Below are 21,541 nucleotides of genomic sequence, written 5' to 3'. Positions count from 1 at the left end.
CTTGACACACAAAGGAGAATTAAACTTGTGACTGACACAACATGTGCGTGTGGAACTACCTTAACCTCAAGAGTAGGACAGAGTCACACATACTCCACAATAAAAACCTCTGCAGACAACTCAGAGTGCACAGCAATCCGGATCTTATGAAGCCATGGTATCTCATGGAATAATGCTGAAGAGGAGCCAAAAGATAGACAAGGCAAGTATACAATATATCAAATATGCACATGGAGCTAACAATGGTGTGCTGGAACACTAACACAACAATAAACACATCTACAGACCAAGAAAATCCAAGGACAAAATCAACCAGAAAGCTATAACAAGATCTGGACAATTGTTAATCCTCCAAAATGATATATGGATTCTGTAGTTGTAAATTTTACGATCCCTGTGTCTATAACTTATTTTGCCATTCCACAATTTTTACATGGTTTTATCCGCATCATCTTTGGAAAAAAGGTGAAATGTTGTGTCATCATCTTTGGAGTGATGTCCCTTTAAGAGACCAGCATATAAATAAGCCAAGTACCTGAAAGTTGTGAGATGACTGCAGGCTTTCTGCTCTACAATGCTCAAGGAACATGCTATGTCTGGAGATCATGCTGTACTAACTTAGTTTAACTATAAATAAGCCCACCAGAGATCCTCAGATATACAGAATCCACATTCTTCATTTGTGTTACTTAGATAAGACAAGAATGTTATCATACTGTGATCTAAAAGAAAAACAGAAAATGTTGGAACTATGGAGTAGAATATCAATACAGACCTGCTCAGTATTTCCAGCAGTAGTTAAATAGCTTTAACTAGCTCTCGGCAGTGACTTGCTTCCTGTTCAGGCACTTGCTATTAAGAGAGATTGTTAATTGACGTGTCAGAAACCAAAATGCAATATGACTTCTTTAATAAGTTTTTAATGGGTAATTTAGCTGTTATTCAGAGCATTAACAAACTTCCTACACATACTTCAACTTTACTATGATGACTTAAACCCAGCTGAAAAGTCACTGCTTTGGAAACTACCTCAGAAGCTCCTTAGTAATTGGAATATTCAAAAAGCATCACCCACTTGGCTCGAAAATTCATCCAAGAAAGTTGAACAGGTAGCACATGACATGATCTCATTATGATTCTTAGGACCAAACTGATAGTTTATGAGTCTTGTACAGATAGAAGAAAATGGCAACGCTTTCGTGTGCACCACTGCTATGATCAGCCTAGCAACAGATACCAATGCAAACAATGACACTTAGGAGCTTCTTGTGCAGCATTTCTGGCAGAACTTGCATCTCAAGCATTAGACTCTTCAGTATTAATAATAAAGCATCATATGGATCATTTAAAATGGTGTGGTCATCACTGCTGGATCAAAGGATGCTGACAACCTTCATTGTTGAACTCCAAGGTCCCAAATGCTTTGCTTATCACCCTCTCAATGATTTCTGTCATTTTCAAAGAGCTATGCACATAAATTACTAGGTCCATTGTTCAAGGATAAATCAGTAGAACTGTGCCATTATCAAAGTATCGCCTCTCCCCATTTCTTTGCCAAAATACATCACTTCACATTTTTCATAATTAACTTCCATTTGGCACTTGTCCATTCTGCTAGCCAGTCTATGTCCTGTTGCAGTTGATTTGTAACACCCTCCATGTTTGCCATTTAAAGAAAAATATAAATGAAATATAACTCCGAATTCCAGGCAAACTCATTTAAGCACTAACCCTTAGGAAACATGCTATTCTCCATCTCCAGTCTGAAAAACAACCAGTTGGAACAACTTGCTGATTTCTGTCCTAAAGCCATTTTTAAAATTCAAGCTGACACTAACTCTCCAATGCTATAAGCATCAATTATGTTAACCAGCCTTTTATCTGTTGCTCTGTCAACTGCTTTCTTAAAAGAACTGGTTACTCTCCTAGTTTTAGCTTTCAGGAGTGACGTTTAATGTGTGGCCAATTCAATAATTCAACTTGCAGCTTCTCTGACGTGCTATGGTAATTAGATGCACAGGAACTCAAAGAGGAAATGGTGGAGAGTTTTAAATTGTGTTAGGAAATTCTGGGGTAGAATAGCTAACCAGAAACACACATTGCCCTATATTAGTGCCTTTCTGAGGCAATTATGTAAATAAAATGAATACAGAGAAAAGATTCCCCCAGGCAATTAGAATTGTGCATCAAAAAAATAGCTGCCTAAGCTGCAGTACAAGACAATTGTTGTGAATTATGTTCATTGGGTAATGTAAGGATAAATTGGATGGAATCTTGATTTCCCCTGTCGGTCCATTTAAGGAGCTGGCTTGCATCACCATTCTTTCCAATGAACTTCAGTTTTGCCACACCGGTTAGACTTGTTACTAAAACTTACATTAGTCATAGTGCACCAGTAATCAAATAAATAATTGGCTGAATTAAGAAGTTGTTGCTGAAAAAGATACATTTTGACAAAGCTGTCTGTCTTGCATTCACCAGGACAATTCACAATAAGCACCAAAGTATAATGAGAACAACATTTATACTGTTTGTGAGGAGAGTGGTGACTGGTGATAAGTGGACTCTGATTGGTACAGGCATTGCTATGAGGAACACACCTGCTAATGTTCACTGGTAATGATGCCTGCTGCAGTTAAATACCTGCATCTGTGAATTTTCACTGGTTGTGATGCCTGCAGAGGTTGAATACCTTGCTTACACCCAGTGTCAAGAAACACTAAGAACAATGATCATTTATGTGAGCTTTTGAAATGCAAATTAATACCACTGGAATTACATTCTATTAAAAGATTAATATTTTCAGAACATAAAATGACATTGTTTCCATTATTACAAGGTAATGGAGTTGTCATCCTGTACTAGGTTTAAGTCCAACTTATACCACACTGACACATCAGTACCAATAAAGTAGTTAAACCAAAGTAGTTAAGCAAAGCACTCAACCAAAAAGCCCTGGTAGTGATGTTTCTTCAGTCAATGACATTTATAGTTAAAACTAAATTATTGCTATTTATCCAGATGTTGCAATATTTATTCCATCTTTCTAAAACCAGCTGAGTCAAAACCAATACCACTATTTCAGCAAATTCAAATGCGATACTACAAACAGTCAGCTGGAAGAAAAGCAGTTTATTCAGTGCAAGAAAACAAATTATTATTCAATACATATCAAAGGCAAATGCCAAGCCACAGATTTCTAAATTATTAAATACTGGAACAGATTTCAAAAATGCACAACAATAGCCTACTTCATCAGGTTTTCTTCTACATACAATTCATAGCTAAAAAGTACCAAAACAACAATCAGTTAATATGCAAAACAGTGCCAGTCGTTTCTTTTGGTCATAGCACTTTTCACACCACCTCCCAAAGCATTTTATAACTAATTAACAACAATTGTAACTTGTACTTATATAGCATCTTTTAATATGCAGTGAAATGTCCAATGTGCTTCACACGTGTGAGAAACAAAATTGACACTGAACCATATAAAGAGTTATGTTTTAAGGAACATCATAAGGAAGGAAGACAGTACAGTGGCTACAAGGTGTAAATTCCAGAGCTAAAGGTGATCACAACTGATTTGGAGATGTCAGTGTTGGACTGGGGTGTACAAAGTCAAAAATCACACAACACCAGGTTATAGTCCAACAGGTTTAATTGGAAGCACACTAGCTTTCGGAGCAACGCTCCTTCATCAGGTGATAGTGGAGGGCTCGATCGTAACACAGAATTTATAGCAAAAATTTGCAGTGTGATGTAACTGAAATTATACATTGAAAAAATGATTGTCTGTTAAGCCTTTCATCTGTTAGAATACAGTGATAGTTTCACTTCTTTCATGTGTAAATCTCAAAACCTTTCTTTTAAAGTTGCATTCTCGCTACTGAAGGCATAGCCTCCAAGTGTAGCAAATAAAGCAGGATGCACGAAAGGCCAAAATTAGAGGAGGTAGACATTCTGGATGGTTATAATGCTGGAGGGGATTACAGACATCAGAAGGGACTGGGTCATGGAGAAACTTGTCAACAAGAATGAGAATGTTAAAACTAAGCAATAAGTTAACTAGCAGCCAGTTTAGATCAGCAAACACAACAATAATAGGTGAATGGAATTTTCTGAGTTAAGATACAGATGGATGAACGAACGATTATGGAGGATTAAGAATGGAGTGTGAGTTCAACCAAGCGTGAGTTGAACATAATCTTTGCTGACGGTTTCAACAATGAATAAACTGAGGTATGGCACAACATTTGCAATTTAAAAGAGGTAGAAACAGGAAGACTTAGTGTTGATGGGGCTATGTGATTGGAAGCTTATCACCAGATCAAACATGACACCAAAGTTGTCAAGAGAATGCTTCAACTTTAACAGCTTCCAGGGAGAGAGATAGAGTTAGTTGGTGTGCCAGCAAAGGACCTTGTTGCAGGGGCTGAAAGCACTGCCTGAAACATTAACTCTGCTTTTCTTATCGCAGATGCTACCAGCCCTACTGAATATGTCAAATATTCTAAATGATGATTTCTAATATCAGCCAGATATCCTTAAATCTGCAAATCCACATGGTACAGAGAGAGTCTTAAACCCATTTCCAGCCTGAGCTCTGGCTGGGGAGCAGATACCATGGGTGACCCCAAATTTTATGAATGCCTCAGCTCAGGCTGGACAGGACTAAGAGTGGAAAACAGGAAAGCAAAACAGAGCAAAGATGTGGACTGAAAGCAGAGAGGAGCCAACAAAATATGTGACATTATGTGCACAATTGTAAGCATATAACTTTGTATGAATGTCACAAAATGTGCAAATGTTTTAATGAACCATTTTATTCATTGCCAATGGATGAAAGGCTGAACTGATTGGAGTAATGAAAGCAATATTCAATAGCTGAAAATGGATGGCATTCAGAATTAAAACTGAATCCTTAATTACACATTATACATCTTATAAATTACAATTCTTGGCAACACAGACTACTTCTTTTACTCATTTGGTAGTACAGAACTTGAATATTGCTGAAAAGAGTCACATTTTATTAAAGCTTTTTCAGTCCACATCTGTTTTGATTATTAAAGCTTTTTGTCTTGAATTCATCGAGACCATTCACAATAAATAGTAAAGTAAAAATGAAAACAAAACATTGATGTTGTATGCGAGGAGAGTGCACATTGTTGGGCAAATAGACTTTGACTGACAGAGGATTGCTTGGACAATGCAGCAGTTAATGATGATTGACAGGTGTCAAGCTTTGTTTAAATTTTAAACTAAGGCAGGTTAACTCTGATTGGTTAAGGCAGTGTCTTGCTGAATGAATGAGCTGTCATTTACTTTGTTGTATTGTAACATTCACAGTGTTTATACATATATGTTTATGTATATGTTATGAACAAATAGGGCCCTGGGCATTAACATATAGCTCCCAATACATACAAGTGCACCATACCATGAGTCTGATTGACAATTCTAAATTGGCTGTCAAAATAATTTCTTGTGTACTCAAGCTAATATAGCAAATGTTGTCTAAATTCAGAATTATATCCCATGTTGTACATTGAGTTTTGAGCTTTCACAGATGTAGGCTGGTTGTGTGCAGTTAGTGCCTTTGTTTTTGAGCACGGTTTAAGGGATATGCCTTTAAAACAATCTGACAAGTTTTGGAACATACAGTCTACATATCTGGCATCACGCCAACAAAACTGAAACTCAATACAACATTACTCATACGTGTGATAAGCACAATGTCTTTTTGGCTTGACCACTTTTCTTCCTGTTTCAAGTCTGATCCTCACTTACAATACTAAAATGTTCCATCATGTGGAGAGCAAAATTAAGTATGGCTTTTGTCAGTGGAGAGTGCAATATTTCCTTCACCATCTGCTTTAAGTTTTATTCCTTGCAGCTCTGTTGTTATCATTTTCATGTGGTCAGTAAAAGCAAGTTTTGAAAGCAGTACCTCCTTTTGTTTCACTTAGCTCATAACTGACATTTATCTACTTTGCTGAAGTTGTTAATTGAGTGTCTTCACCAGATGATTCAGCTTTCAGTCAAAAACACACCAGGATTAAAATCTACCATTCTGGAAGGTTACAGGGAAATTGGTTTTCTTGTTTATTTGGAACTGCATGCAAATAAATTTCCCGATAAATATTTGTAAAATGAGTTTCCTTGGAATTTGCTCTGCTAAGAAGAAATTGTTTAGTACCCAGTGCTTTTTTTTTCTGTATTGGATGTAATGAATTGAGAATTAGTTCTCCATTCTCTCATGAGCTCCAAACCTAGGCAGACATCGAATTGTGCAGGTGATTTCATTCCTATCATCACTGACACAGAATATGTTTTGGTGTATTCATAATGTTAGATATCATGAAATGTAACATAAAACCTTTTAGAAAGTTGACTTTCCTGACTTGATCTAAGGATAGAACTTCAAGGAACTCCTACAGTGTTAACAAGTTTAAACAAAAAACAATTAAAAGACATAGACTTTCTTCTTGCAGAGAGTTTATTGACTACACTAGTCCAATAAATTCCTTGCTCAATCTCAGAAGATCATTCTCTAACTTATTATTTTGTTGTTTTAATCATCTGAATACTATTTATCAACTAACGAATAAATGTTCCCCCTTTTATATATCCAGGTATCAGTGAATTAATTGACAGCAATCATCTGTTTCCCCTCTAATTTTAATTACTAAAATAGTGATGGAAAAGGATAGACCAGATCTAAAAGTTGAAGTTCTAACTAGCAGGAAGGCTCATTTTGACGGCATTGGGCAGGATCTTTGAAAAGCTGATTGGGCGCAGATGTTTGCAGTAAAATGACAGCTGGAAAATGGGAAGCCTTCAGAAATGAGATAACATGAGTCCAGAGAAAGTATATTCCTGTTAGGGTGAAAGGAAAGGTTGCTAGGTATAGGGAATACTGAATGACTAAAGGCTTCCAAGAGATCAATTGTGTTTGGGGATTCTGTAATCAGAGGTACAGACAGACATTTCTGTGGCCAGCAGAGAAAAAGCAGAATGGTGTGTTGTTTCCCTGGTGCTAGGATCAAGGATGTCTCAGAGAGGGTGCAGAATGTTCTCACGGGGGAGAGGGGCCAGCAGGACGTCATTGTACACATTAGAACTAACGACATTGGAAGGGAAAAGATTGAGATGCTGAAGGGAGATTACAGAGAGTTAGACAGAAATTTAGAAAGGAGGTCCTCAAGGGTAGTAAGATCTGGATTACTCCCAGTGCTATGAGCTAGTGAGGGCAGGAATAGGAGGATAGAGCAGATGAATGCATGGCTGAGGAGCTGGTGTATGGGAGAAGGATTCACATTTTTGGATCATTGGAATCTCTTTTGGGGTAGAAGTGACCAGTATAAAAAGGACGGATTGCACTGAAATTGGAAGGGGATTAATATACTGACAGGGAAATTTTCTAGAACTGCTTGGGAGGATTCAAACTAGTAAGGGGGGTGGGGGGTGGGACCCAGGGAGATAGTGAGGAAAGAGATCGATCTGAGACGGGATACAGCTGAGAACAGAAGTGAGTCAAACAATCAGGGCAGGCAGGGACAAGGTATAGGACTAATAAATTGAATGCATTTATTTCAATGCAAGGGGCCTAACAGGGAAGGCAGATGAACTCATGGCATGGTTAGGAACATGGGACTGAGATATCATAGCAATTACAGAAGCATGGCTCAGGGATGGGCAGGACTGGCAGCTTAATGTTCCAGGATACAAGTACTACAGGAAGGATAGAAAGGGAGGCAAGAGAGGAGGGGGAGTGGCATTTTTGATAAGGGATAGCATTACAGCTGTGCTGAGGGAGGATATTCCCGGAAATACATCCAGGAAAGTTATTTGGGTGGAACTGAGAAATAAGAAAGGGATGATCACCTTATTGGGATTGTATTATAAACCCCCTAATAGTCAGAGGGAAATTGAGAAACAAACTTGTAAGGAGATCTCAGCTATCTGTCAGAATAATAGGGTAGTTATGGTAGGGGATTTTAACTTTCCAAACATCGACTGGGACTGCCATAGTGTTAAAGGTTTAGATGGAGAGGAATTTCTTAAGTGTGTACAAGGCAATTTTCTGATTCAGTACATGGATGTACCTACTGGAGAAGGTGCAAAACTTGACCTACTCTTGGGAAATAAGGCAGGGCAGGTGACTGAGGTGTCAGTGGGGGAGCACTTTGGGGTCAGCGACTATAATTCTATTCATTTTAAAATAATGATGGAAAAGGATAGACCAGATCTAAAAGTTGAAGTTCTAAATTTGGAGAAAGGCCAATTTTGACGACATTAGGCAAGAACTTTCGAAAGCTGTTTGAAGGCAGATATTCGCAGGTAAAGAGATGGCTGGAAAATGGGAAGCCTTCAGAAATGAGATAACAAGAATCCAGAGAAAGTATATTCCTGTCAGGGTGAAATGGAAGGCTAGTAGGTATAGGGAATGCTGGATGACTAAAGAAATTGAGGATTTGGTTAAGAAAAAGAAGGAAGCATATATCAGGTATAGACAGGATAGATCGAGTGAATCCTTAGAAGAGTATAAAGAAAGTAGGAGTATACTTAAGAGGGAAATCAGAAGGGCAAAACAGGAACATGAGATCGCTTTGGCAAATAGAATTAAGGAGAATCCAAAGGGTTTTTACAAATATATTAAGGACAAAAGGGTAACTAGGGAGAGAATAGGGCCTCTCAAAGATCAGCAAGGCGACTTTTGTATGGAGCCACAGAAAATAGGGGAGATACTAAATGAATATTTTGCATCAGTATTTACTGTGGAAAAGGATATGGAAGATATAGACTGCAGGGAAATAGATGAGGACATCTTGCAAAATGTCCAGATTACAGAGGAGGAAGTGCTGGATGGCTTGAAACAGTTAAAAGTGGATAAATCCCCAGGACCTGATCAGGTGTACCCGAGAACTCTGGGAAGCTAGAGAAGTGATTGCTGGGCCTCTTGCTGAGATATTTGTATCATCGATAGTCACAGGTGAGGTGCTGGAAGACTGGAGAATGGCAAACGTGGTGCCACTGTTTAAGAAGGGGGGGTAAAGACAAGCCAGGGAGCTATAGACCGGTGAGCCTGACCTCAGTGGTGGGCAAGTTGTTGGAGGGAATCCTGAGGGACAGGATGTACATGTATTTGGAAAGGCAAGGACTGATTCGGGATAGTCAATATGGCTTTGTGCGTGGGAAATCATGTCTCACAAAGTGGATTGAGTTTTTTGAAGAAGTAACAAAGAAGATTGATGAGAGCAGAGCAGTAGATGTGATCTCTATGGACTTCAGTAAGGCGTTCGACAAGGTTCCCCATGGGAGACTGATGAGCGAGGTTAGACCTCATGGAATACAGAGAGAACTAGCCATTTGGATACAGAACTGGCTCAAAGGTAGAAGCCAGAGGGTGGTGGTGGAGGGTTGTTTTTCAGACTGGAGGCCTGTGACCAGTGGAGTGCCACAAGGCTCGGTGCTGAGCCCTCTACTTTTCGTCATTTACATAAATGATTTGGATGCGAGCATAAGAGGTACAGTTAGTAAGTTTGCAGATGACACCAAAATTGGAGGTGTCGTCGACAGCGAAGAGGGTTACCTCAGATTACAACAGGATCTGGACCAGATGGGCCAATGGGCTGAGAAGTGGCAGATGGAGTTTAAATCAGATAAATGCGAGGTGCTGCATTTTGGGAAAGCAAATCTTATACACTTAACGGTAAGGTCCTAGGGAGTGTTGCTGAACAAAGAGGCCTTGGAGCTGAAAATATGTTGCTGGAAAAGCGCAGCAGGTGAGGAAGCATCCAAGGAGCAGGAGAATCGACATTTCGGGCATGAGCCCTTCTTCAGGAATGAGGAAAATGTGCCAAGCAGGCTAAGATAAAAGGTAGGGAGGAGGGACTTGGGGGAAGGGTGTTGGAAATGCAATAGGTGAAAGGATGTTAAGGTGAGGGTGATAGGCCGGAGTGGGGATGGGGGCGGAGAGGTCAGGAAGAAGATTGCAGGTTAGGAAGGTGGTGCTGAGTTCGAGGGTTGGGACTAAGACAAGGTGGGGGGAGGGGAAATGAGGAAACTGGAAAAATCTGAGTTCATCCTTTATGGTTGGAGGGTTCCTAGGCGAAAGATGAGGCGCTCTTCCTCCAGCCGTCATGTTGCTATGGTCTGGTGATGGAGGAGTCCAAGGACCTGCATGTCCTTGGTGGAGTGGGAGGGAGAGTTGAAGGGTTGAACCACGGGGTGGTTGAGTTGGTTGGTCCGGGTGTCCCAGAGGTGTTCTCTGAAACGTTCCACAAGTAGGTGGCCTGTCTCCCCAATATAGAGAAGGCCACATCAGGTGCAGTGGATGCAGTTAATGATGTGTGTGGAGGTGTAGGTGAATTTGTGGTGGATATGGAAGGATCCCTTGGGGCCGTGGAGGGAAGTAAGGGGGAGAGGTGTGGGCGCAAGTATTGCATTTCTTGCGGTTGCAGGGGAAGGTGCCAGGAGTGGAGGTTGGGTTGGTGGGGGGTGTGGACCTGACGAGGGAGTCACGGAGGGAGTGGTCTTTTTGGAATGCTGATAGAGGAGGGGAGGGAAACATATCCCTGGTGGTGGGGTCCGTTTGGAGGTGGCAGAAATGACGACGGATGGTACGATATATATGGAGGTTAGTGGGGTGGTAGGTGAGGACCAGTGGGGTTCTGTCCTGGTGGCGATTGGAGGGGCGGGCTCAAGGGCGGAGGAGCGGGTCATTTCCACCACCTCCAAACGGACAGTGCATCTCCTCCACTTCCCGCTCGTGCTGGATGTCATGAAATGGATAAAAATGGATAAATCCCCAGGACGTGCTTAGGTGTAACCTAGAACTCTGTGGGAAGCTAGGGAAGTGATTGCTGGGCCTCTTACTGAGATATTTGCATCATTGAGTTGAGGTGAGGTGCCGGAAGACTGGAGGTTGGCTAACATGGTGCCACTGTTGAAGAAAGGTGGTAAGGACAAGCCATGGAACTATAGACCAGTGAGCCTGATGTCGGTGGTGGGAAAATTGTTGGAGAAAATCCTGAGGGACAGGATGTACATGTATTTGAAAAGGCAAGGAATGATTAGAGATAGTCAACATGGCTTTGTGCGTGGGAAATCATGTCTCACAAACTTGATTGAGTTTTTTGAAGAGGTAACAAAGAGGATTGATGAGAGTAGAGCTGTAGTTGTAATCTATATGGACTTCAGAAAGGCATTCAACAAGGTTCTGGACTAGTGGTGCTGGAAAAGCACAGCAGTTCAGGCAGCATCTGAGGAGCAGTACTAGGATGCTGCCTGGACTGCTGTGCTTTTCCAGCACCACTGATCCAGAATCTGGTTTCCAGCATCTGCATTCATTGTTTTTACCTATTCGACAAGGTTCCCCATAGGAGACTGGTTAGCAAGGTTAGATCTCATGGAATACAGGGAGACCTAGCCACTTGGATACAGAACTGGCTCAAAGGTAGAAGACAGAGGGTGGTGGTGGAGAGTTATTTTTCAGACTGGAGGCTGTGACCAGTGGTGTGCCACAAGGATCGGTGCTGGGTCCACTACTTTTCATCATTTATATAGACAATTTAGATGTGAGCATAAGAGGTACAGTTAGTAAGTTTGCAGATGTCACCAAAATTGGAGGTGTAGTGGACAGAGACGAAGGTTACCGCAGACTACAACAGGATCTTGATCAGATGGGCCAATGGCTGAGAAGTGGCAGATTGAGTTTAATTTAGATAAATGCGAGGTGCTGAATTTTGGGAAAGCAAATCTTACCTGGACTTATATACTTAATGGTAAGACCTGAGGGAGTATTGCTGAACAGAGAGACCTTGAAGTGCAGGTTCATAACACCTTGAAAGTGAAGAAGGATAGTGAAGAAGGCGTTATTTATGCTTTCCTTTTTTGGTCAGAGTATTGAATACAGGAGTTGGGAGGTCATGTTATGGCTGTACAGGACGCTGATTAGGCCATTTTTGGAATATTGTGTGCAATTCTGGTCTCCTTCCTATTGGAAAGATGTTGTGAAACTTTAAAGGGTTCAGAAAAGACTTGCAAGCATGTTGTCAGAGTTGGAGGAGTTGAGCTATTGGGAGAGGTTGAATAGGCTAGGGCTGTTTTCCCTGGAGCGTCAGAGACTGAGGGGTAACGTTATACAGATTTATAAAATCATGAGGGGCATAGATAGGATAAATAGACAAAGTCTTTTCCCTGAATTGGGGGAGTCCAGAACTGGAGAGCATAGGTTTAGGGTGAGAGAAAAAAGATATAAAAGAGACCTAATGAAGAACTTTGTCACGCAGAGGGTGGTACGTGTATGGAATGAGCTGCCAGAGGAAGTGATGGAGGCTAGTACAATTGCAATATTTAAAAGGCATCTGGATGGGTATATGAATAGGAAGGTTTTGGAGTGATATGGGATATGGGCTGAGTGCTGGCAGGTGGGACTAGAATGTGCTGGGATATCTGGTCGACATGGACGAGTTGGACCGAAGGGTCGGTTTCCACGCTGAACTTCACTATGACAATATGACTCTCTGACTTAACATTTTGGCTGAGATAATTGTCTTTCAATCACAGCTACAACAATTTTTTTTTCATGGTGGTAGGATTCTAATGAATGTAGAAACTTCCTACAGTTTCCATCAATTTCAATTTGGCTACAGCTGTTTGAAAGTATACATGGTGTAGTACCATCTTAATATCCAGGACAGTTATTCTCACTTTACATCGGAAATTCAGCATTGCTGTCCATAGCTTTGATAAACACTGTAGTATGGTGTGCAATTGAATGGCCCTGGTAGAGCCGAAAGTGAGAATCAGTGAGTAGATTATTGTTGAGTAAGTGTTGCTTTTCCTGGGTGACAGCACCTTCCTTTCCTGTATTGATAACTGGGAATAGACTGGTGCAATGTTCCCTCTAAGCTGTGCATGCTCTGATTTTCTACGCACAGAACCGATTTCCGCTTCTGCAAGTTGCTGCTTTTCATGTGCGTAGAAGGGCCACGCAGCCAGTGAAAAATTTCGAGTGAGTGTTGGACTCATGATATATATTTTGATCAGATGAGTTCTGCTTGGGCTATTTTCCACATTGTCAAAAAGATGCCAATATTTTAGCTACATCAGAATGGCTTGGCTAGAGTTCAGCTAGTCCTGGAACACAACTCTATGCTTTTGCTGCTGGGATGTTTTCAAAGCCCATAGCTGTATGAAATTATTTCTTGATATCTTCATGGAGTGACTCAAATTGGCTGAAGATAAGCACCTATGATGTTGGAGACCTCTGGAGGAGACTGAAATGGGACATCCACTCGACATTCTGCCCAAGGGTGGTTGCAAATATTTCTTTGATACTGGCATAACATTTATGCATGGAATTTATCATCATAGGCACGGATAAAAAAATTTCTGCAGTAAGGAAAGCTCCAGGTCATTATGAAAACAACAGTAAGAAATGAAACTGACACACATGCAGCTGCCTTGTGGAGGCCCAGTTGTTTGATTTCTGTCCTGCAAATCCTCTAGAAAATACTATTGCTCCTCCTCTAAATTCTTCTTCATTTTTCTCTGCTGCATAATAACTGCCACATGCCTGGTTTAAAGCCAAATTAACCACTGCAGTGAATGTAGACTGGTAAACCCCATTTAAAGTACAGATTTTAATATTAATTATTTAATCAGTCAGGGGGGTGTGGGCTTCCCCCATTTATTACCCATCCCTAGTTGTCCTTGAGAAGATGGTGGTGAGCTGCTTTCTTGAACTGCTGCAGTCCATTTGTTGTTAGGGCAGGAGTTCTCAGAATTTGATCCAGCAACACTGAGTGAACAGCAATATATTTCCAAGTCAGGATGGTGAGTGGCTTGGAAGGGATCTTGCAGGTGGTGGTATTCCCATATATTTGCTGACACTCCTGACTTGCAACTTGTAGATGGTGAACAGACTATTGGGAGTTAGGAAGTAAGTTACTCACTGCAGTATGACCTGCTCTTCTAGCCATTGTATTTACATGGTAGTCTAGTTCAGTTCCTGATCAGTGGTAACCTTAGGATGTTGATAATGAGGGATTCAAATGTCAAGAAGCAGTGATCAGGTTATAGAGTCATAGAGATGTACAGCACGGAAACAGACCCTTCAGTCCAACCCATCCATGCCGACCAGATATCCCAACCCAATCTAGTCCCACCTGCCAGCACCTGGCCCATATCCCTCCAAACCCTTCCTATTCATATACCCATCCAAATGCCTCTTAAATGTTGCAATTGTACCAGCCTCCACCCATCCTCTGGCAGTTCATTCCATACACGTACCACCCTCTGCATGAAAAAGTTGCCCCTTAGGTCTCTTTTATATCTTTCCCCTCTCACCCTAAACCTATGCCCTCTAGTTCTGAACTCCCCGACCCCAGGGAAAAGACTTTGTCTATTTATCCTATCCATGCCCCTCATAATTTTGTAAACATCTATAATGTCACCCCTCAGCCTCCAACACTCCAGGGAAAACAGCTCCAGCCTGTTCAGGCTCTCCCTGTAGCTCAGATCCTCCAACCCTGGTAACATCCTTGTAAATCTTTTCTGAACCCTTTCAAGTTTCACAACAACTTTCCGATAGGAAGGAGACCAGAATTGCACGCAATATTCCAACAGTGGCCTAACCCATGTCCTGTACAGCTGCAACATGACCTCCCAACTCCTGTACTCAACACTCTGATCAATAAAGGAAAGCATACCAAATGCCTTCTTCACTATCCGATCTACCTGCAACTCCACTTTCAAGAAGCTATGAACCAGCACTCCAAGGTCTCTTTGATCAGCTACACTCCCTAGGACCTTATCATTAAGTGTATAAGTCCTGCTAAGATTTGCTTTCCCAAAATGCAGCACCTCGCATTTATCTGAATTAAACTCCATCTGCCACTTCTCAGCCCATTGGCCCATCTGGTCCAGATCCTGTTGCAATTGGGGGTAACCCTCTTTGCTGTCCACTACACCTCCAATTTTGGTGTCATCTGCAAACTTACTAACTGTACCTCTTATGCTCGCATCCAAATCATTTATGTAAATGATAAAACTGGGATGGTCATTGCCTGGAATTTGTGTGAGATGACTGTTACTTGCCACTTGTCAGCCCAAGCTTGGATATTGTCCAGGTTGTGCTGCATTTGAACATGGGCTACTTTAGTATCTAAGGAATCACGAACGGTGCTGAACATTGTACAATCATCGCCAAACATTCCTGCTTCTAAACTTATGGACAGAAGACCATTGTTGAAGCAGTTGAAGGTGTTTGGGCTGAGGACAACTGTAAAAGACATTGACAGATTCATCAAATGAAATGTTGTTGTGTAATGCAAATAGTAATAGAGTTGGGAAATCATGAATCAGAATTAAGAGCACTCCATCTTGGATTTGGTTAAGTCTCTCTGCTGTTTATATTGAAACAGGATATAGTCAAACAATCCCATAAGCTTATTCCACCATTACATTAGATCATAGCTGATCTGATTCTCAACTCCATTTAATTGTTTCTGTTCCACATTCCTTGACATCCTAAAAACTCTTGAAAATTTTAATTGATTCAGCATCTATTTCCTCTCAGGAGAGGAAATTACACACTTACAATTTGGACACAGTGCTTCTTAATTTTAGTCCTATTTGGCCTAGCTCCAGTTTTGACATTATGTTGCCTTATTTGTTTGATGATAATAACCAGTCATTTCCACCAAAAGCAAGTTAAATTGACATGTTCTGGTTTGTCCCTGTCTCCCTTCCCTTCTTACATAGTGGTGATATTTGGCATTTCCAACAATTGATATGATTCTGAACTCTCAAAACCTTCATGGCCTACTGACGTCTGGCTTTCAAACCAGTATTATCAATCCCTCTTCAAAGTTCCACCTCTTCCCTTTGTACATGTCTTTAACCCTCATTCTTCTCCAGGTCCTCGAACAATTCCATGTTTGATTTGATTTACTCTCTTTTGAAATTCACCAATCAAGTTCATAGAATCATAGAATCCCTACAGTGTGGAAACAGGCCCTTCGGCCCAACAAGTCCACGCCAACCTTCCGAAGAGTAACCCACCTAGACCCATTCCCCTCCCCTATTATGCTACGTTTGCCCCAACCAATGAACCTAACTTACAATCTCTGAACACTATGGGCAATTTAGTATGGTCACTTTACCTAACCTGCACATCTTTGTGATTGTGGGAGGAAACCGAAGCACCCAGAGGAAACCCACACAGACACGGGGAGAATGTGCCACACAGACAGGTATCCGAGACTGGATTCAAACCTGGGTTCCTTACGCTGTGAGTCAGCAGTGCTAACCACTGAGCCACTGTGCCACCTTGTTCCACAAGTTCCTACATTTCTGACAGCAATGAATCAATCCAAATCAGTCAAACGTAACATGATCTTTGATTGTAGGCATAATCAATTTACCTTTTAACTCATTCTCATCTTCCCTGCAACCTTTGTTACAGGGAAGGAGTTTGGTTTAGCTCAGTTGGCTGGACAGCTGGTTTGCGATGCAGAATGACGCCATCAGCGTGGGTTCAATTCCTGTACTAGCTAAAGTTATGACAAAGGATTCTCAATCTCTCGACTTGCCTGAGCTATGGTGACCCTCCAGTTAAACCACCACCAGCCATCTCTCTCTCTCTAATGACAGTGGCTCTATGATCTGGTAGGACTATGATAACTTCACCTTGTTACAGGGACCAGATTAACTTCATCCAATGCCTCACTGCTCTTGTGCAGCTCTGTTGGCTCCCCTCACTTGATTTCCATGATCAACTATCAATTGTAGTCAGAGCAACAACTTCTCTTTGCATTCCAGTAACATTAGCTTCTGGCGTCCCCAAAGTATTAGCCATTTCACCTTCTGCATTTAGGTGCTACCTCTTGGCAACTTTCTCCAAAGACATAATCAGCTTCCACATGAATGCTGCTGACATCCCAGTTTACATCTATGTGCCAACAAACCTCATTCATTTTCCTCTAATCCCCTTCTTCCTCTCACCTACAAATCAGTCTTGTCATCTTATTTAGTGCTGAGTTAGGCCTTGCACCCAGCATCCTCTTTATAACAAAGCCCACCAGGTTCAACAGATATATTAGCACAGCAGTGCATCAAACTGTTATCCAAGCCTCTGTTCTCTCAAGATGTGACTATTCCAATGTTTTCCTAGCAAGTGTTCCAGCCTCCACCTTCTGTAAATATCAGCTCATCCAAATGCCTTCTGCCTATATTCTAACAAATACTTAGTGTCAGCCATCCTGTATCTATCTGGTTCAAATTTGTTTCTGGTCCCCTAATGTCTTCATTTTCTTGTTAGTGTTCAAATGCCTTTTGGAATCTCATTCTTCTCAAACTTTGCTTACTCTACCTGCATCTCTGCTCTATTCACTCAGCCTTCTTGTACTTCTCATTGTCCTTCCACTAGATGCTTAGCAGCAGTACCTCTAATCACTAAAGGCCAGATTTTCATCACAGAGTTGAGAAGGAACAACCAGTTCTGTTTTGTGTTAGGAATCTGCCAGTGGTAGGAACTAATTGAAGTTTGGGTTTTCACTGTGTTGCCTTTCTCTTATATGGAATAAGGCGAATAGAGACAGGAAGAGAAGTGAATTTCAGACTCAAATAGCCATCACTGAGGCTGCTAGGAATGCTGAAGGAGAAACTTTGTGTCAAGGCCTATCTCCGCAGCACAGGGAAGTGAGATATCACAAGGGTGCCTGACACCCGTGAAGCAGAGGAGGCCACCTTCTCGAGCAGCAAAGGCACATGTTTATCAATGCCACCTCTCTCCACCTCCAATTCCTTCCCCTCACTTACCTCCTGTTTCTCATTCAGTGGGCTATCTCTTCTTGGGCCACAACTTTCCTTAAGGCCCACACAAGTCAGGAGGGCCATATTATGAAGATGGCAGAGAGAAAAAAACAACCTGAACAGACGACACACAGGACCCAGTGCTCTCTGACCCTGTGATGGATCACCCAAATCTGCTGAGTTGTTCAGCATTGGCAAGGAGAGCATCTATCACCTTTTGGATATCTCAGAATCCTGCACTGTGTTTGAGAATCCTTCACGCATGTCTCCAATAGCTTTGCAGCTGCTTGTAGATCTTCTTTTTCCATTTTGTCCCTTGTTCATCTCCCCAGGATATTGATCCAAAGGAGAATATATTAGAAGGCCTAACAAAAAGCAATGTCAAAGAGCTGGTTTTAAGTCAGGTCCATAATTGCAGAGGAAGGTGGATAATACATGGGTCTACGAAGCAATAGCCATAGTCTAGAGCTTAGAGACTTAATTTTGGGCTGAAACAGAAGTGGGAAGTCTGAAAAGGTGGTAGTGATGCCTTGCTGCTTTCTGATGCCTGGGGCTCTGCTTTTTCTGTTGCTCTTCCTCTTGGTAGATCCATTTCCAACAACAACCCTCCTGGTTCTCAGGTGGAGCCAAAAAGCTTTGCCAAACTCTCTGCTAACTTGCGAGTCGAGAGAATGACTCCCCACCCCTGAACTGGCAACATTATAATGCTGACCTGTAATAGGCTGTTGTAATTTTTATTTCAAAAGGGTGAGCCCTTTAAGCGTGAACTCTTCACTCCCATGGCTTGCCCCTGACAAAGTCCTCACTTGACTGCAGCTGCTCTGATTCAGATAGGTACTGGATAGAGGCTGTCTACAGCAGTGTTGCAAAGTCGGGCTTTTAAAAAGCTGTTTATGTACTTTCATTTGTTTTTTTTAATGTGGGTGAGAATTAGAGACCTTTGTTCTTCCTCAGTCTCAAAAACAATGGAGTGGCTAGATACGAAGGTACAACATCCAGTCACATGACATCATTGCCAAATTTTTAATCTGCCTAAAATCCAAACTTTTGCCCAATGCTCTTGATACTAGATTTTAGACCCATGTATCCCACACACCCTCTCCATCCTTATACACCTGACTTAAACCCACCTCTTTGACAATGTTATTTGTCACTCCTCTGATCATTTCCTTTGAATTAGAATTCTGGTTTTAAGTATTACACTGGTGGGAAGAACTTTGCAGTGTGTTCATACATTAAAACATCTTTGAAAAACCAATGCAAATTTATTTAAATTGTATTTCAGACATCAAATGTGATAAAGTTAGACAAAACTTAATTACAGTGTAGCTAAAATCTATTGGGACTGCACTCAGCATGAGAGCTTCACTATAACCACCCACAAGCCCTGGCAATTAGCCACCTAAACAGGGTCAAGGAAGTCTATACATTTAATACTGAAGGAAGTGATTACCATAACTGAGTCAGCTGGGTATGGGGATGTTGAAAAACCTTGGTGCAGTTGTAGTGCATCTTGTCAATGGTATGCACCACAGGCTTGGTATGCTCATGTTTGGAAGGAGTGAATGGTTTACAAATTCTAATCAAGTAAGTTACTTTGTCCTGAATAGTGTTGAGTTTCTTGAAAATGTTTGGAGCTGCGATCATCTAATCCTGTGAGGAATATTCCAACACTGTCTTGAGAATTAGAATTTAAAATTAGGTTTATTGTCACATATACTGAAAATGTGTTGCTGGAAAAGCGCAGCAGGTCAGGTAGGATCCAAGGAGCAGGAGAGTCGATGTTTCGGGCATGAGCCCTTTTTCAGAAATGATGAAAGTGTGTCCAACAGGCTAAGATAAAAGGTAGGGAGGAGGGACTTTGGGGAGGGGCATTGGAAATGCGATAGGTGGAAGGAGGTCAAGGTGTGACCTCCTTTTCCAGCAACACATTTTCAGCTCTGATCTCCAGCATCTGCAGTCCTCACTTTCTCCTTATTGTCACATATACTCAAGTTATAAAAGAACAGGAGTAGAGTGAAAGGTATATAAAGTCGCCAACACACAGATTAGATTAGATTCCCTACAGTGTGGAAACAGGCCCTTCAGCCCAACTAGTCCACACCGACCCTCCGAAGAGTAACCCACCCAGACCCATTCCCCCTAACTAATGCACCTAACTCTACGGGCAATTTAGCATGACCAATTCACCTAACCTGCACATACAAAGTACCTAGGTACAAAAATAAAGAAGATAGATTAGAATAGATTCCCTACAGTATGGAAACAGGCCCTTCAGCCCAACAAGTCCACACCAACTCTCTGAAGAGTAACCCATCCAGACCTATTCCCCTACCCTATATTTACCCTGACTAATGCACCTATCACTATCGGCAATTTAGCATGGCCAATTCACCTGACCTGCACATCTTTGGACTGTGGGAGGAAACCAGAGCACCTGGAGAAAATGCACGCAAACACAGGGAGGATGTGCAAACTCCACACAAACAGTCCCAATTGTACATCACTACTTTTTTTATTCTAGCCCTCTAAAAATGAATGCTAACATTGCATTTTCTTTCCTAACTGCCAACTGAACCTGCATGTTAACTTTATGAGAATCCCGAACCAGGATTTCCAGGTCCCTTTATGTTTCAGATTTTTGAACTTTTTCCCTGTTTAGAAAATAGTCTATGCTTCTATTCTAAAGTGCATAGCTTTACACTTACCTACATTTTATTCGAATTGCCATTTCTTTGCCCATTCTCCTAGCCTATCCAAGTCCTTCAGTAACCTCCCCATTTCCTTAATGCTACCTGTCCCTCCAACTATCTTGTTGATCTGCAAACCTAGCAACAATGCCCTCAGTTCCTTTGTCCAGATCGTTAATGTATTACATGATTAGTTGTGGTTCCAACACTGAGCCCTGCGGGACTCCACTAGTCTCTGGCTACTATCCTGAAAAGGACCCCTTTATCCCCACTCTCTGCCTTCTGTCAGTACCTTTCCCTTAACACGATGGGCTCTTATCTTATTTAGCAGCCTCCTATGCAGCACCTTGTCAAAGGCCTTCTGGAAATCCAAATCGATCACATCCCATGAACTCTCCTTTGTCTAACTTGCTTGTTACTTCCTTAAAGAATTCTAACAAATTTGTCAAGCATAACCTTCTCTTGATGATGCCATGCTGGCTCAGCCCTATGTTACAGTGCACTTGCAATTATTCTGCAATCTCATCCTTATTAATGGACTTGCAAATCTCTTTGGAACTATGAGTGGTATTGAACACTGTACAATCATGAGCAAACACACCTAATTTTATCTCGAGAAGGTCACTGATGAAGCATGAAAATGGCCTAGGACACTATTCTGAGCAACTCCCAAAGTGACGAAATTGAGCCTAGATGACTGACCTTGAACAATCTGAAACATCTTCCTTTGAGTTACGTAAAACTGCAACCAATGAAGAGTTTCTTCCCCAATTCCTATTGACTTCAGTTTGCTACATTCAATTAAATACTATCTTGATGTCAAGGATAGAAATTTGGGTAGTCACACTCAGCTCACCTCTGATATCCAGCTTCATTGTCAATGTGTGGAACAAGGCTGCATTGAGATATGGAGATGAATGCCTTGTCGGAACCTGGACTGACCAGTGATGTGCAGGTTTTTGCTAAGGAACCAGGTTAGATTTATTATCCCTTTATCAAACAGGACACAGGTGGATAGTTTT

Source organism: Hemiscyllium ocellatum, chromosome 8 (genome assembly GCF_020745735.1).
Source record: "Hemiscyllium ocellatum isolate sHemOce1 chromosome 8, sHemOce1.pat.X.cur, whole genome shotgun sequence".
In the NCBI taxonomy this organism is placed as follows: Eukaryota; Metazoa; Chordata; class Chondrichthyes; order Orectolobiformes; family Hemiscylliidae; genus Hemiscyllium; species Hemiscyllium ocellatum.
The sequence above is the reverse complement of the archived record's forward strand: the minus strand, read 5'-3'. Positions refer to the sequence as shown.